The following is a 14,237-nucleotide window of genomic DNA, read 5'->3' as shown; positions in this document are numbered from 1 at the left end:
AGGGAGGGGGGGGGGGATTTTCGCCCAAAGTGATAAATTTATTTACGAAAACCATGCTTAATACCACTTTTTCCGACGAAACATACTCAAGAATTACTGGTTTACTGGTTCCAAGAGCACCGCCATCCTCTCCCTCCCTACCCCCTCCCCACCGCCTGCCTATATATAGCTACTTTCCTTTCTACAGCCTCCTTTCTACCTGAGTGCATCTCTACGAAGTGCGCTCCGAGTTTCACTCAAGCACTTCGTAAGTGGACATGTCCTGCCTTTGAGCTATGGAAGGCCCCTCCGCACCGAGGAAACGAAAGACGTATCTTCACGAGAGCCAACCATTCGATGTGCCACTGTCAACTCGCCACTACTGTCGGCGTCAGTTGCGCGAACATCTGGAAACTGCAGACTATGACGGCCATATAGCGTTTCCTGGCACCCCGGACTCAGCTGCAGGAACTTCTGCGTTCGCGCCAGCATTATCGGCGGAACACGGCGGCATGTCGTGGACACCTTCCGCTGAAGGGTCGACAGTACTGTCTTCCGTCGCCGCGAACCCAACTTCTGCGCCCAATGCCACGAACGCAGAAGCTGGGGACGACAGTACTGTAAACACTTCAGCGGAAGGTGTTCACGACATGCCGCCGTGTTCCGCCGATAATGCAGGGAACGAAGAGCCCCCTGCATTCGCGGCGAGCAGCGCAGACTACAGTAGTGGCGACCCTTCAGCGGAAGCTATTCCCGACATGCCGCCGTGTGCCGGCGAAAATGAAGATCAGCCCTGTGGCCAAACGTTAAATGTGCACCAGGCGCTCAGTGAAGCTCTGCACGAGTATGGCACCGCGACCCTTCCTGGCTCCACTACTACAAAAGCGGCGGCGATCGTCATGATTGTGGCGTTCATCGTCGCCCACGGTCTCCCATGGGACACCGTTGATGGCCTTTTGCGCCTCATTGACGCATTGTTCGGCTTCAATGGCAACGTGCTGCCGAGGAGCAAGTATCTGCTCAGGAAACTGTGGAGCCCGCAGTTGGGTTCTCACGTAAAGCACCACTACTACTGTGCAGTCTGTGGCAGCGTGCTGGACCCAGCACATGGCACGGACCAGGTCCACTGTTCACTTTGCACTGAAAGCTCACAAGTTTCAGTGCTGAAGGAGAAAGGATGCTTCTTCAGCATTATGAATGTGAAGGAGCAGCTTATACAGCTTATTTCTACATGTAAAGAGGCGTTGTTCAATGAACTGAAAAAAATTGGCGAGGTCCTCCAAGGCACTGATCAGATCAGTGACATCACCAGTGGTAGCCTCTACAGGAGGCTAAGGAGCACTGGTGGCCTCACTGATCAAGACTTGACAATCACTATCAACACGGACGGCAGCCCAGTGTACAAATCTTCGAGAACTTCTGTGTGGCCAATTCAGTTTGTTGTGAATGAGTTGCCACCTAAGCTTCGGCAGCAGCATCCTGTGTTAGGTGGACTCTGGTTTGGCCATACCCACCCCAACATGACAGTCTTCATGGACAAGTTTGTTGAGGAACTAAATGGAGTTGGAACAATTACCTGGAACTTTTGCTCCGAAACTGTCCAATCCAGTGTTCATGCTGTATGCTGCACAGTAGATGCTCCAGCTCGGGCTGCTGTGGGAAACCACATCCAGTTCAATGGAAGGTTTGGCTGTCCGTGGTGCCTTACATCAGGAACGCAAGTTGCAGGTATGATTGTTTTTACTTAATTCTGCAAGTGATTCTGCTTGCATATGAGCAGCCAAACTCAAAATGTCGGTCCACACAACGTGTTGTTAGGCAGGTTGGTTCATATCAAATAAAGTGGTGCGGGTTTCGCTTAAGGGACGTCCACAAGGGAGAATTGAGGGAATGAGCATTGTGCAACCCATTGAAAAGGTCGAGCTTTGAGACATGCTAGCGAGCTGCTTTGTGGCTGGCACTCCTCTGAGTTCCTATAATTAAATTCACTGCATAAAACACAGCAGTCAATAAAAAGTGGTGCTCAGACCATACGAAGCAAAGCTTTGTCACAGAAAAAGGAAAGGCATATTTTTTCCCTGGGCTTGACATGCATGCGATGCCTACTGCTGTTCTTAACATGTTTTGTCAGCTTCATTGTGATTTGAGGTAACTCATTTAGCCATTCAAAATGAACACAAGGAATTTCCCACAAAGAATAACTGCGCAGAAAGGATGGGACAAGAGAGAAGAAGAACCACACGGAACAAACGCAGTTGGACGCAGTGTGGTTCTTCTTCTCTCTTGTCTCGTCCTTTTTGCGCAGTTATTTTTTGTTCTCATAATGTCGTACCAATTAGCCCCTCACTGCACTGTTCTGGATTTCCCGCACTATAATGGTTTTTCAACTTTTATTTAAACCTTGTAGTGAGCGTGTGAAACCTTATTGATGATTGCAGGTGCTCGCCGCTATCTTGAGACAGCAGCAGTTCCAAGAACATCAGCGGGCATGGTTAAAGATATGGACCGCGCCCTCGAATGGAACGTGACTGTGAATGGCCTCAAGGGTCCATCTCCTTTGGTGAACCTTCCGCATTTTGATCTGGTGTGCAGCCAAGCAGTAGATTATATGCATTGCGTCCTGCTTGGAGTTGCAAGGCAGCTCACGGACCTCTGGTTGGACTCATCAAACTCGCACGAGCCTTTCTACATCGGTATGTGTTAATTCCTGCTTCATACAATGAAAGTTTTAAAGAAACTGCAAGACTAACTCTGACTGGGAAATCATTTGTGTGGGTGGAATGCCAAGATGAGTTAGGGTAAAAGAACTTATGAAAAAAAAGTATACACATTATTGACAAAGGGGGCAGATTGATAAGAACAGGCACTGCACAAAGTGCTTTCAACTGAATTTTATTTACAGCTCCGCAGCATATACACAGAGGCGGGGCCACTAAAGAAAAAGAAGAAACTGAGTGCTTGCACGTACTGAAGCGATGAAGGAGGATTGTTTCTTTTGTCAAAAGGTTAACTTATTGCGCACCCTTGGACCCCACTCGTTCATTGTGCATCAGACGTGCCTCTATAATGTTGCTCACCACATGATCCCTTCTTCTTCGACTATGCATTCTCTGAACAACACCTTGTACAATTCGCTGAGACAGTCATGGCAATGCGCAGGCAAACAACCATTTCAGTGTTGTGCCACGTTACAATTGTGTTCACCTAGCCTTCACCGGTGCATTTTCCGGTTTGACCCATGTATACTTTACTACATGTCAATGGAATATGGTACACCAGCCTTTCTGTGCACTGAACAAACTGTCACTGATGTTTCTACACCCTTGTGAGTGGCTGCAGAATGGGGTTTGTCGTACTGTGAAACTTTTCCCTAGACATGCGGTTTTCAGAGTTTTGCAAATCGACAAACCCAGTCTCCAGCCACTACAACCCATTAGGTTTAATAAGCTGCATTTGCTGACTTTGTTAGCCATATGTCAGTATGTGTAGTCTGATGCTGTTCTTGATATCATTCAAATCTGTAGTAGGCTTTTGCATGTCTATGATGGCAAAACAGGGAATGGGTTCTGAATTTTTGTAACATAGTCCAGTTCACTGCAATTGCTATGCAGGTTGCCTTCTAGTTAAGTGCTCGACAATTGACCATATTCACACTATCAATCAGAAGATGGAGAGTTGCGCAGAATGTAACCAACCCCTATATATATAACCTTCGTTGATTATGAGAAAGCATTTGACTCAGTGCAAATCTCAGCAGTCATGCAGGCATTGCAGAATCAGGGTGTCGAAGAGTGCTATGTGAAAATACTGGAAAATATCTATAATGATTGCACAGCTACCGTAGCCCTTCACAAAGTCAGCAATAAAATTCCAATAAAGAAGGGTGTCAGACAGGGAGACACGAACAGGAGGTGAGCCTGTTTACTGGGGGTGTTCCAAGGCCTAGATTGGGAACAGTTGGGGATAACGGTTAATTGAGATTGGTTAAGAAATCTGTCATTCACTGATGACATTGTCTTGCTAAGTCACTCAGGAGATGCAATGCACAGTCAGTGAGTTAGAGAGGGAGGGCAGAACGGTGGGTATAAAAATTAACACATAGAAAACCAAAGTAATGTTTAACAATCTCTCAAGAGAAAAGCAGTTCACAGTTGGTAGCGAGTTGCTGGTCAACTTCGGGCACATAGTGGCCGCTAATTTGGATCGTGAGAGGGAAGTAACTAGAAGAATAAGAATGGGGTGGAGCACATATGCCAGGTTCTCACAGATCTTGAATGGCAGTTTACCAATATCCATGAAGAGAAAAGTATACAACAGCTGTATCTTACCGGCACTCACCTATGGGGCAGAGATGTGGAGGCTAACAAAGAGGGTTCAGCTTAAGTTAAGGACAGCACAGCCAGCTCACCTCACATATAGTAATTTTAATTTGCCACCGAATAATATCTACAGCGAAAAATTGGTGCAGTTGTCAGGAGCCAGGGTTTGGAATGCTTAACCCCCAGAAATAAAAGAGTCCCATGAAACAATTAAAACATTAAGAACATACTTTATGAGCTTTATTTGACCTATGTGAGAGTCGTTCTTGGTTTGTGTTTGTTGTAACGTGTTGTACATGACAGATTTTTATTCATTCTGCTGTAAAATACACATTGTTTTCTCCTCATTGTATGCTGTATTTTGGTCTTTCGCCGTGATTTTGTGCTCTTCATTTTACACAAGTGCTGTGTCACTGCCATCATGTATATTGTTTCTAAACCCCACACTAGCCTATGGCTATGGGTTCAGTCAGTGTTTTGATAATTTGTATGGCAAGAGTAGGAATAAAATGAAATGATGTGAAAAAGAAAAAAAAACTAACAAACTGATAGGTGTAACATTAAGAGACCGGAAGTGTACAGAGTGAGTGAGGGAAAAAACGCAGGTTGATGACATCCTAGTCGAAATCAGGAGGAAGAAGTGGGCTTGGGCAGGGCATGTAATGCAAAGGCAAGATAACCGCTGGTCCTTAAGGGTAACGGAGTGGATTCCACGAGAAGGCAAGCGTAGCAGGATGCGTCAGAAGTTAGGTGGGAGGATGAGATTAAGAAGTCTGCGGGGATACGTGGCCACAGCTGGCAAAGGACAGGGTTAATTGGAGAGATATGGGAGAAGCCTTTGCCCTGCAATGGCCTGCAGTGGGCGCAGTCGGGCTGATGGTGATGATGAATCACTTTCACTCTGACAACTACAGTGCAAGTAATACAGTTCAAAACAGATAGTCAGGTATTTCAAAGGCAGTGAATCATGGCAGACTGAGCATGTCTGTCAGAGTAGTTTTAAACTGAGAGCTGAACCAAAATCCTCCTCTGAATTTTTCAGGCACTCCATCTACCGTAGCCATCCTGGACAGGCGTTTACTGAGCATATGCCCACCTCACTCTTTCACACGGCTGCCAAGGACCCTGAACGACCGGTGCTTCTGGAAAGCCAGCGAGTGGAAAAATTGGCTGTTATTTTACTGCCTTCCAACATTGTATGGTGTGCTGCAGCCACGTTTTTGGAAGCACACTGTATTATTGGTTGAGGGTGTCTTTGCCCTGCTTCTCGACAATATCTCGCCAAGAGACTTTCAGCAAGCAGGTAACTTGAGCTTGTTTTGGAAAGTATTTGTAGGGCGGGAGACTAAATCAATAGCATCACAATGCATGAAGCTACGTCGCCAGAAACAGGTGCCATGGACGATTTCACACTATTTTGATTCATATTCCAGCAAAAAATTCACTCTGAGATCAAAAGGTTGCTTCCATGTGCAAACTAAAGTGCAAAGTGCAGTGGCAACTTATTTGTAATGAGTTTCTTCCCAAAGGGAATACGGTATTTCTGGAAGAAGCTTTTTTCACTTCTCACAGCTGTGTGATGAAACGGAAGTGTTTGAAACGTAATCTTTTCTAATCGGTCACCTTAGTGTCTATTCCTTTGTATCTCCCTTTTATTTTCTGGTTTTGTTTTCAGCCCCCCTTTCCTCTCTGTGAAATATTTGGAATTAAGTGACAAGGCCAATAGCAGGCAGAGCATTTCACAGATTGTGTGAGAAAAACAGTGTATTTGCCTCATGCATGCGGTGGAATCTATAAATAAACATATAGGTCCTGAATTAGGCTGCAGAAATGGCAGAATTTGGAATTAGTACATCCAAAGATACCCTCTTCACGAAGGAACAACTTAAGTGTTTTTTGAGATTGCTGGCTGATGAATTGCTGCTAAGCAGGGCACTGCAAGAACGAAGCACCATGTAGCATGAGCCATGCAGCATTCGCTGTTCCAGACAACTTGCAGGCATCTGGGAAGAGGGGAGAACTTGGTGTGGTTCCACGTCTTCGTTGCGAGATATTTCTAAGCAGTGAGTTAAACAAAGTTCACGAAATATGGAGCTCTGACATAGTTAATGGGCCATCAAATGGACGTGTCTCCAGCTTGGTAAAAAATGAGCAGTGCAATAGTAGCTGGGAGACATTCCTTTGCATTGAAGGTTGCCTTGTATCACAGCCTAACTGAATTCAAACATCGAGTGTTATAGCAAAGCCTGTCTACATTTTTCAGGAAGCAGACTTCATGACTTCGTGTCCAAGGCAGCAGGATATTATGGACAGCGCTTCATGACGTTCAATGTCCATCAGCTCCTGCACCTTGCCAAGAATGTGGAAAACCTGGGACCACTGTGGGCGAATTCTGCCTTTCCATTTGAAACTGGAAATGGAAAAGTGGTGAAGATGGTGAAGGCAGCAAAGGGGGCCCCCATGCAAATCTTGGAAAGAGTTGTTGTCGAGCAGGCACTGGATGTAGCCCTCCATTCAATTTCTTTGCCCAGTGAAGTGAAATTATTCTGCACTCGGGTTTTGGGCAATGGTGGTACGCAAAAGGCCCTTCACATTGGAGACATTTGCTTGTTTGGGGCACCACTCAAGCCATGCCTCACATTGCAAGAGGAGCAGGCACTGAATGAATTTTTAAACAAGCAATGCACCAGTGTGAATGAATTTTTTAGAATGAGTTTTTAGGGTACCATAATCCATAGCCAACTATACAAAAAGGCAAAGAAAAGCAACAGCTGTGTAATTGTAACGCATAATAATGACTTTTTTTTGTCCGGCGGATTCTGGAAGTCCAGCCATCTGACAATCTTTCGGGTATTGTGGTTCTACTTTGTCAAAAATTGGGACTCGATAGTGTTGAAGGCCTGCCTCCCCACATTACAGCATGTTTTAGGTCCCCATTTACCACCTGTGCCGTACTCACACCCGCGGATGTGGCAATGCCATGCCTTTTCATAGACTTCGCTGCCGAGTCCACATCCTATGTGTGTACTTTGCCCAACTTAATTGAGCGTGACTGACTTCAGATAGTCACGTTCGTTTTTGTGGCACTAGAAAAGGGTCTTATGTGCAGTTTTTGCACAAAAGCAACTGAGCAGCCAAGCCGTCAGCCAGAGCAGGCTTGCAGCTGGCAACTGTTCCCAAGTGCACAATAGCGCTGAACATATGCTACCCGCTTACTTATGATCTACGTTGTCATAAGCTTTTGCAACGTCAAGAAACATGGCTAAGGTCGAAAGGCCGAAAGCTCTCTGGTGTTCAGTGTGAGTCACCAAGTCTAAGACGCTGTCTTGGGCACTAAGACCTCGGCGGAATCCTGTCATAGATGATGGCAGTGCTGTGCTGTCCTCAAGCCACCACAATAAGCGTTCATTTGCCAGCTTCTCCATCAACTTAGCTACACAGGAGGTCAATGACACAGGGCGATACGAGGCAAGGTCTGTCATAGCTCAATTCTGAACAGTTTGCAAGGCATGGGCGTACAGGGCCAAATGTTAAGGTTGATTTACTCGTTTATCAGTGACCGTGTGGTTCGTGTACGGTTAGGGAGTACCATAAGCACCGAAAGGGTTCTATCACGAGGTGTGCCTCAAGGAAATGTTCTTTACCCCACGGTCTTTAACGTCATAATGGCTGGCCTTCCGATTCGTTGAAAAAAAATTGCACGCATGTGTGTATGTCAATATATGCTGATGACATTTGTATTTGGGTTACTGGCCTTAGTGTTCCCAGAGACTGTGATGGGGTCCGATTGATGAGATTGGGCGAGATTGATAAAGCGCGCCTGTTACTTAAGCCGCCATGTTTTATTCTTCCATAGTGGCCAACAGAGTGCTAACATTCGGCTAGATACCGATTACAAACACTACACTACCCTCCTTGGGGAAAGTTAAATGGATGTGCACACACTGTCACAGTTCACTGTAGAGGAGTCTCTCACTGGCAAACAGTCACAAAGTCAGGTCTCAAAGTGACGTGGAGGTTTTCTGTTTCTCTGTGGATAGCGCCGTGTTGGAGAACTCTGGTGCAATGCAGGTGGTGTAGGCGGGTGCAATATAGGAGGTGCAGGCTGGTTCACTACAGGTGGTGGATATATGATGTCACCACGGTCGAGCTGTGTTGTGGCTGATGCTTGTTTGAGGCTAGAGACATCTTTGAAAAAACTTGAGTTGCGCGTTATTACTCTGTTTCCTCTCGATGCCTTGATTTGTGATCCATGAATGCTTACAATGGTATAAGGGTCTGGATCATAGTATGGAGTGAACTTGTCGCGTCTCTCTTGCTTGCACAAGACTCGTTGGCCGATACAAAAGTGATGTGGTTGAGTATGTCTTCGTGCGTCAGCATGATGTTTGTTGTATGCCTTTTTCTCAAGCACGGTTGCTTTCAACCTTGTTAAGTCTTCATTGTGCGAAGGAGCTTCAGTGTAACACGGCAGAAGATTCCTCATTGGTCTGCCAAACAGCAGTTCATATGGTGATCTTCCTGTTGTTAGGTGTTTGGAAGATCTATATGACATCAGGAAAGTGTCAAGCTCTACTTTCCAATCTGTGTTCTCAATCTGACTTGTGTGAACATGCTTTTTCAATGTTCTCATGAACCGTTCTGCTTCACCATTAGCTTGAGGCCACAAAGGTGTGATCCGATGATGTCGAAATCCTAACTCTTTCGAGAGCGCAGCAAACTCTCTGCCTTGGAATGGTGGTCCATTGTCAGTTTTTACCTGTGCAGGGACTCCAAACTGGCAAAACACTCGTCGCAGCAAGGGAGCACATTGTTCGCACTTGTGGAATGTGTGACTTGTACTACTGGGTATCGCGAGAAGTCATCTATTACCACCGTAGCGTACTTTCCATCTGGGAACGGACCACAAAAGTCAACCGAAACTTCCTCCCAGGGACCATTGGGTGGTTCAGTGATGGCAAGTGGTTCTTGCTTTGCTTGGGGAACGACTGCTTGACATGGTAGGCAGTTTTTAATCAAAGTGTGCACTAGTTTATCCATGCCTGGAAACCAAACTTTTTCTCTCAGCATTTGTTTTGTTTTGACGATCCCTTGATGACCCTTGTGGGCGAGCAGCACTGCTTGCTTCTGCAGGCTAGTGGGAAGAATTAGGCGTGTTCCTCGAAGGATGATGCCCTCAGGTGTTGTTAGTTCATTCTTTATGGATGCAAATGGCTTCAGTTCAACTGAGACCCAGCTGCTAGGTGTCGGGTGCTGGATAGCACTGACAAGTAATTGTAGCTACTGGTCTGCTTTAGTTGCTTCAGCCACTTCTTGAACTGAGAAGGCATTTGGGATGCTGTGGCACTGGATGAAGTTAACATACTCGTTGGGTACTTTGTCGATGCAGGCATGTATTTTCATCTCAGGAAGCGGATGCCTGGAAAGGTAATCGGAAGGGTTGCTACTTCCTGCTGTGTGCTGCACATCAAACTTGTACTGTTGAATGCGAAGAGCGAGGCGCTCAATGCGGGCAGATGGTGATGATCTTGGGTTTCCCAGTATGCTCACTAAAGGCTAGTGATCAGTCAGCAAAAGAAAGTGAATTCCACAAAGATAAAGGCGAAAGTGTTCCATTGGCCATACAGCTGCAAGCATTTCATGTTCTATTTGGGAGTAGCGGCTTTCAACAGGTGTGAGCGCTCTACTTGCATAGGCTATCCCTGCAATGTGTTCACCGACACGTTGTCTGAGGATAGCACCCAGTCCATGTGGATTTGCATCTACTACCAGTTCTGTCGGCTTGGATGGGTCAAAGTAAGCAAGGGTGGATGCATCTGACATGGCTTGCTTTAAGCTCTCAAAAGCATTCTGCTGTCGTTCTGTCCACTTCTTCAACGTCAGTTCACGTAATGGCTGTGTGAGATCGGCTAGATTTCTCAGGAATCTGCCTGAATAGTTGATCATGCGTAGTAGGCTCTTCACTTCTTGCGGTGACTCTGGTGTTTTGATTTGTAGGAAGGCTGCTATCTTCTTGGGATCAGGACGAACGCCGTCAGCTGAGAAAATAAGTCCAAAGAAGTTCAGCTCTCGTTGATGAAAGTGACACTTTTTCTCGTTGAGTATCAGTCCAGCTTCTTGGAGTCACTGCAGAACTGCTTTCAATGAGGCGTCATGCTCTGGTTTTGTTTGTCCAAAAACAAGGATGTCGTCACTAACATTCACGACATTGGGGATGCCATTGAGCACTTGGCAGATGGTGTTTTGAAAGATTTCAGCCGCACTGCTGATGCCAAAGTTGAGACGTTTGTAGCGAAACAAGCCAACATGTGTTGAGAAAGTTGTGAGCTGCCTTGAAGAAGTGTCAAGTTCCAACTGATGATATCCATTCTTCAGGTCAAGGTTGGAGAATACTGTTGCTCCATTCAAGGCAACAATGATGTCATCCACTGTCGGACACAAATGTCGTTCACATTGAATGGCACTGTTCACAACACGCATGTCAATGCAGATTCGAATTTCGTCAGGCTGGTGTGGTTTCGGCACAATAACCACAGAGGACACCCACGGTGTAAGTCCGATGGCTGGCTCTATGATGTCTTCTGACACAGGAGGCGTTTAAGTTCTTTTTCTGTGGCATCCCGTAAGGCAAACGGAATACGCCTGTGTGGTTGTGCAACAGGTGGGACTGTGTCGTTCACAAAAAGGTGGATGTGCTGATTTTTGAGTTTTCCAACTCCACTGAACAATTTGGGGAATGCTTCCACGATTGACTTGTCACCTGGATTGTCAGAAACTTGGTACGTGATCTGGACAAGCCCCAGGTTGGTTGCTGCTGTGAAGCTTAAGAGTGGTGCACAGTTTCCTGGAATGACAAAAATGTCGTCTTCAATGCACTTATCTGTGTATCGCATTGTAACAGAGACTTTGCCCAAAAGTTGAAGTGGAGACTGATTTGTATGGGAACACTCTGATGGATGTTTCTTGGAGATTCACATTTAGGCGACAGCTCTTGAAGTCATTTTCGCCAACAATTGACACTGTAACACCTGTGTCGATTATGAAAGTGACTGGCACATTGTTGACAGTGACAACAGCCTTTGGAGATGAACTTGCTTGAGGGGAAGTCATGGCAACAAAAACGTACTCGTCACTGCTTGGACTGGTGTCACAGGTGGCTGCAGGCACTCTAGTACTTGAACTCTTCTTACTGCAGGCCAACTGTGCGTTTGAGTCATTGTCATAGTCCACTGCATGTACTGTTCTCCTGGTTGAGCGACAGAACCGTGCAAAATGACCAACCTTGTTACATGCCTTGCAAGTCTTGCCCCATGCAGCACAACTGGATCGACCACCTTGGTGAGGCCACTTGCCGCCACAGTTGCGACAATCTGCTGACGAGACACGAGGTCGCTGCGGTGTGTAGACCTGCCGTGGCATCTGTCGTTCATTTCTTTGGTGTTGGCCATGGTGGTGTCCTTCCTTGTGCACTGTGAACACTGCCGCGTTGTTATCGACGTGCTTTTCGATTTCGGACACATCCCGTTCGACATCCTCGAGCATTCTTCCTTGCTTAAGTAAGTCCGGTAACGTGAGGGAATGAAGCATGGCATACCTTCGGAGGCGAGACGACGTTGTGGCGAGAATGATTTGGTTCTTGACTTCAGAGTCGACGTTTTCGAAGTTACAGTGGCGAGAAAGCTGCCGGAGGCGCGCGTAGAAGGCGTCCAGTGACTCACCAACGTTTTGCTGAGCTTGACAAAATTTGTAGACAGCAAATGTTGAGTTCACTCGCGGCGCAAAATATGCATTCAGTTTCGCTCGAGCGGCATCGTATTCCGGCGTCGATGTACTCTGCGTAGTTTGGGTCGTGCTTGTAGCCGTTGCACCTTGCGCAGCACTGTCGGGGAGCGAGCGATATATGTCGCAGACTTCTTCACCGACGTAGTGCAGGAGGAGCGCCTTCTTGCGTGCATCTGCCGATATATCGCAAGCTTAAAGAAAGTTTTCGAACCTTTCTATCCACTTCGTCCATTTGTGATCAATATTGTTGTCGTCGGTAGCGCGAAGGTGAAAACTCGGGAAGGCAGGGAGCACATGTGCCATGGCTACGATTGCCGGTAACCGCTTGTTGCTGATGGGTGATTGGACGGACTGACTCTTGATGTAGTGGTACTCACATGAGATAAAAGAGCACTTCTGACACCATCTTAGTGTTCCCGGAGACTGTGATGGGGTCCGATTGATGAGATCGGGCGAGATTGATAAAGCGCGCCTGTTACTTAAGCCGCCATGTTTTATTCTCCCATACTGGCTAGCAGAGTGCTAACATTCGGCTAGATACCGGTTACAAACACTACACTGGCTACCAACACAAACGATTAGCCCTGATAGCTCGACAGGCTCCACTTTTGGTGCAGGCTTACCTTCAAGGTGTGGGATTGTCTCTTCCAGTGGAAGAATCCGGCTTTATTCTGTTTCCAGGTGTAGGAAGACGTCAAGCGCGGTTGCGGATAGACCTTGGTCACTCTTGCATCCGTCAATTAAATAACACGCGTTTTCTGGGCGTCATTATTGACTCCCATCTACAGTGGCAAAAAGCTGTCGATGCGATTGTCTCATCTCTATCTTCACTTCTCAATGTGCTCCGTAGAATTGCTAGTGAGCAATGGGGAAACCATCCTTCCTCAATGGTCAAACTTCATGAAGCGCTGGTGGTCAGTCGCATAATGTATCAATTACCTTTAATTTCCCCCTCGGCCTCACAGCTTGAACGTCTCGTAGAAAGGGCCTAAGAAGAGCCATTGGAGTTCCTCAGGTAGCTTCGAACAAGGCAGTCCTTCATGAGTCACTATCGAAGCCACTTAACCTTGTCGCTTCACAGAGACTAGTAATGCATCTTAGCCGCCTAGGAGAGATGGTAGCTTGGCAATCCCTTCTCCAGCCGCTCTGCAAGAGATATGAGTCGAAGGCCTACTTGGCACTTAATCCTCTTAGTTCTTTAGGCCTTAATTTCCACGGCAAAGGAAACAATTGAAACCACCGTGGTCTTTTCCGACCTTCGACTTTGAGGTCACAATTCCCCATGTGGGCGCAAAGCGCAGCTCTCCTTTGGCAGCAACGCGTTCGCTCGTACTTGAACATTTGGAAAAAGAGTATGTCGGCCATCTTCAAATTTTCACGGTTGCTTCTGTGGACATGCAAGGTCAAACAAGCTAGCGAAGTGCCTTTCGCATTCCTTCTTAGACCTGTAAGTGGTCTGCACGCATTTCTGCTGTCGTATCCTCCACAACGGCTGGAGCTGTTGCTATTGAGGTGGCTTTACGGAAGTTACGGTCTTGTCCGGCTCAACCTGTTGTCATCCTAATTCAAAATCTGCCCTTCAGAGGTTAGAGCGCGGGTTTCGTACTGACACCTTGTCTATAAGCTCTCTACGCTTGGTAGAGAACCTGCACAACAGAGGCTTTACTCTATATTTCCAATGGGTGCCCTCTCACATAGGAGTCAGAGGCAGTGAGGTGGCAGATAGTCTCGCCCATAAAGCTTTGTCAAGAAATTCATCAAAAAAAGACCCTCCAGATGCAAAACCTTTCTTCAGAAAAAAGGTGCTCGATTTTTTCAGTACCCTGTGGAGTCGCCTCACAAGCCATGTGTGACCAAGGGTCTGAGAATATCCCAGGCCACTCTACTACATTGAATTCGAACGGGCTCTGCTCGTACTCCTGCCTGGATGCATAAGACGGGCATGGCATCGTCTCTGCTATGTTCTACATGTGGTGTGTAGGGATATGGAACATTATATTATGTTCTGCCCAGAGTACAACGCGGAAAGGTCTGTGATGTTGGCTTCCTTCAAGAGCACAGGAGCCCTTCACATTACAGTTCAGGACATTCTCTACCCGAGTGGAAACCAGACATGCAGAAGAGAGGCTTCACGCCTTCCTTTAACATTCATGCAGG

General features: G+C 46.7%; 2 pseudogenes; one reads left to right on the top strand and one right to left on the bottom strand.

Annotated features, from left to right (window-relative positions):
* Positions 1–275: 275 nt before the first annotated feature.
* On the top strand, positions 276–7,354 carry LOC149328045 (uncharacterized; annotated as a pseudogene).
* A 2,224-nt stretch (positions 7,355–9,578) lies between these two features.
* Positions 9,579–12,383, bottom strand: LOC149328044 (uncharacterized; annotated as a pseudogene).
* Between the last annotated feature and the right edge of the window lie 1,854 nt (positions 12,384–14,237).

Source organism: Amblyomma mixtum, chromosome 9, assembly GCF_055824585.1.
Source record: "Amblyomma mixtum isolate Tamu chromosome 9, ASM5582458v1, whole genome shotgun sequence".
In the NCBI taxonomy this organism is placed as follows: domain Eukaryota; kingdom Metazoa; phylum Arthropoda; class Arachnida; order Ixodida; family Ixodidae; genus Amblyomma; species Amblyomma mixtum.
Note: the sequence above shows the minus strand (reverse complement) of the source record. Positions and strands in the feature narration are given on the sequence as shown.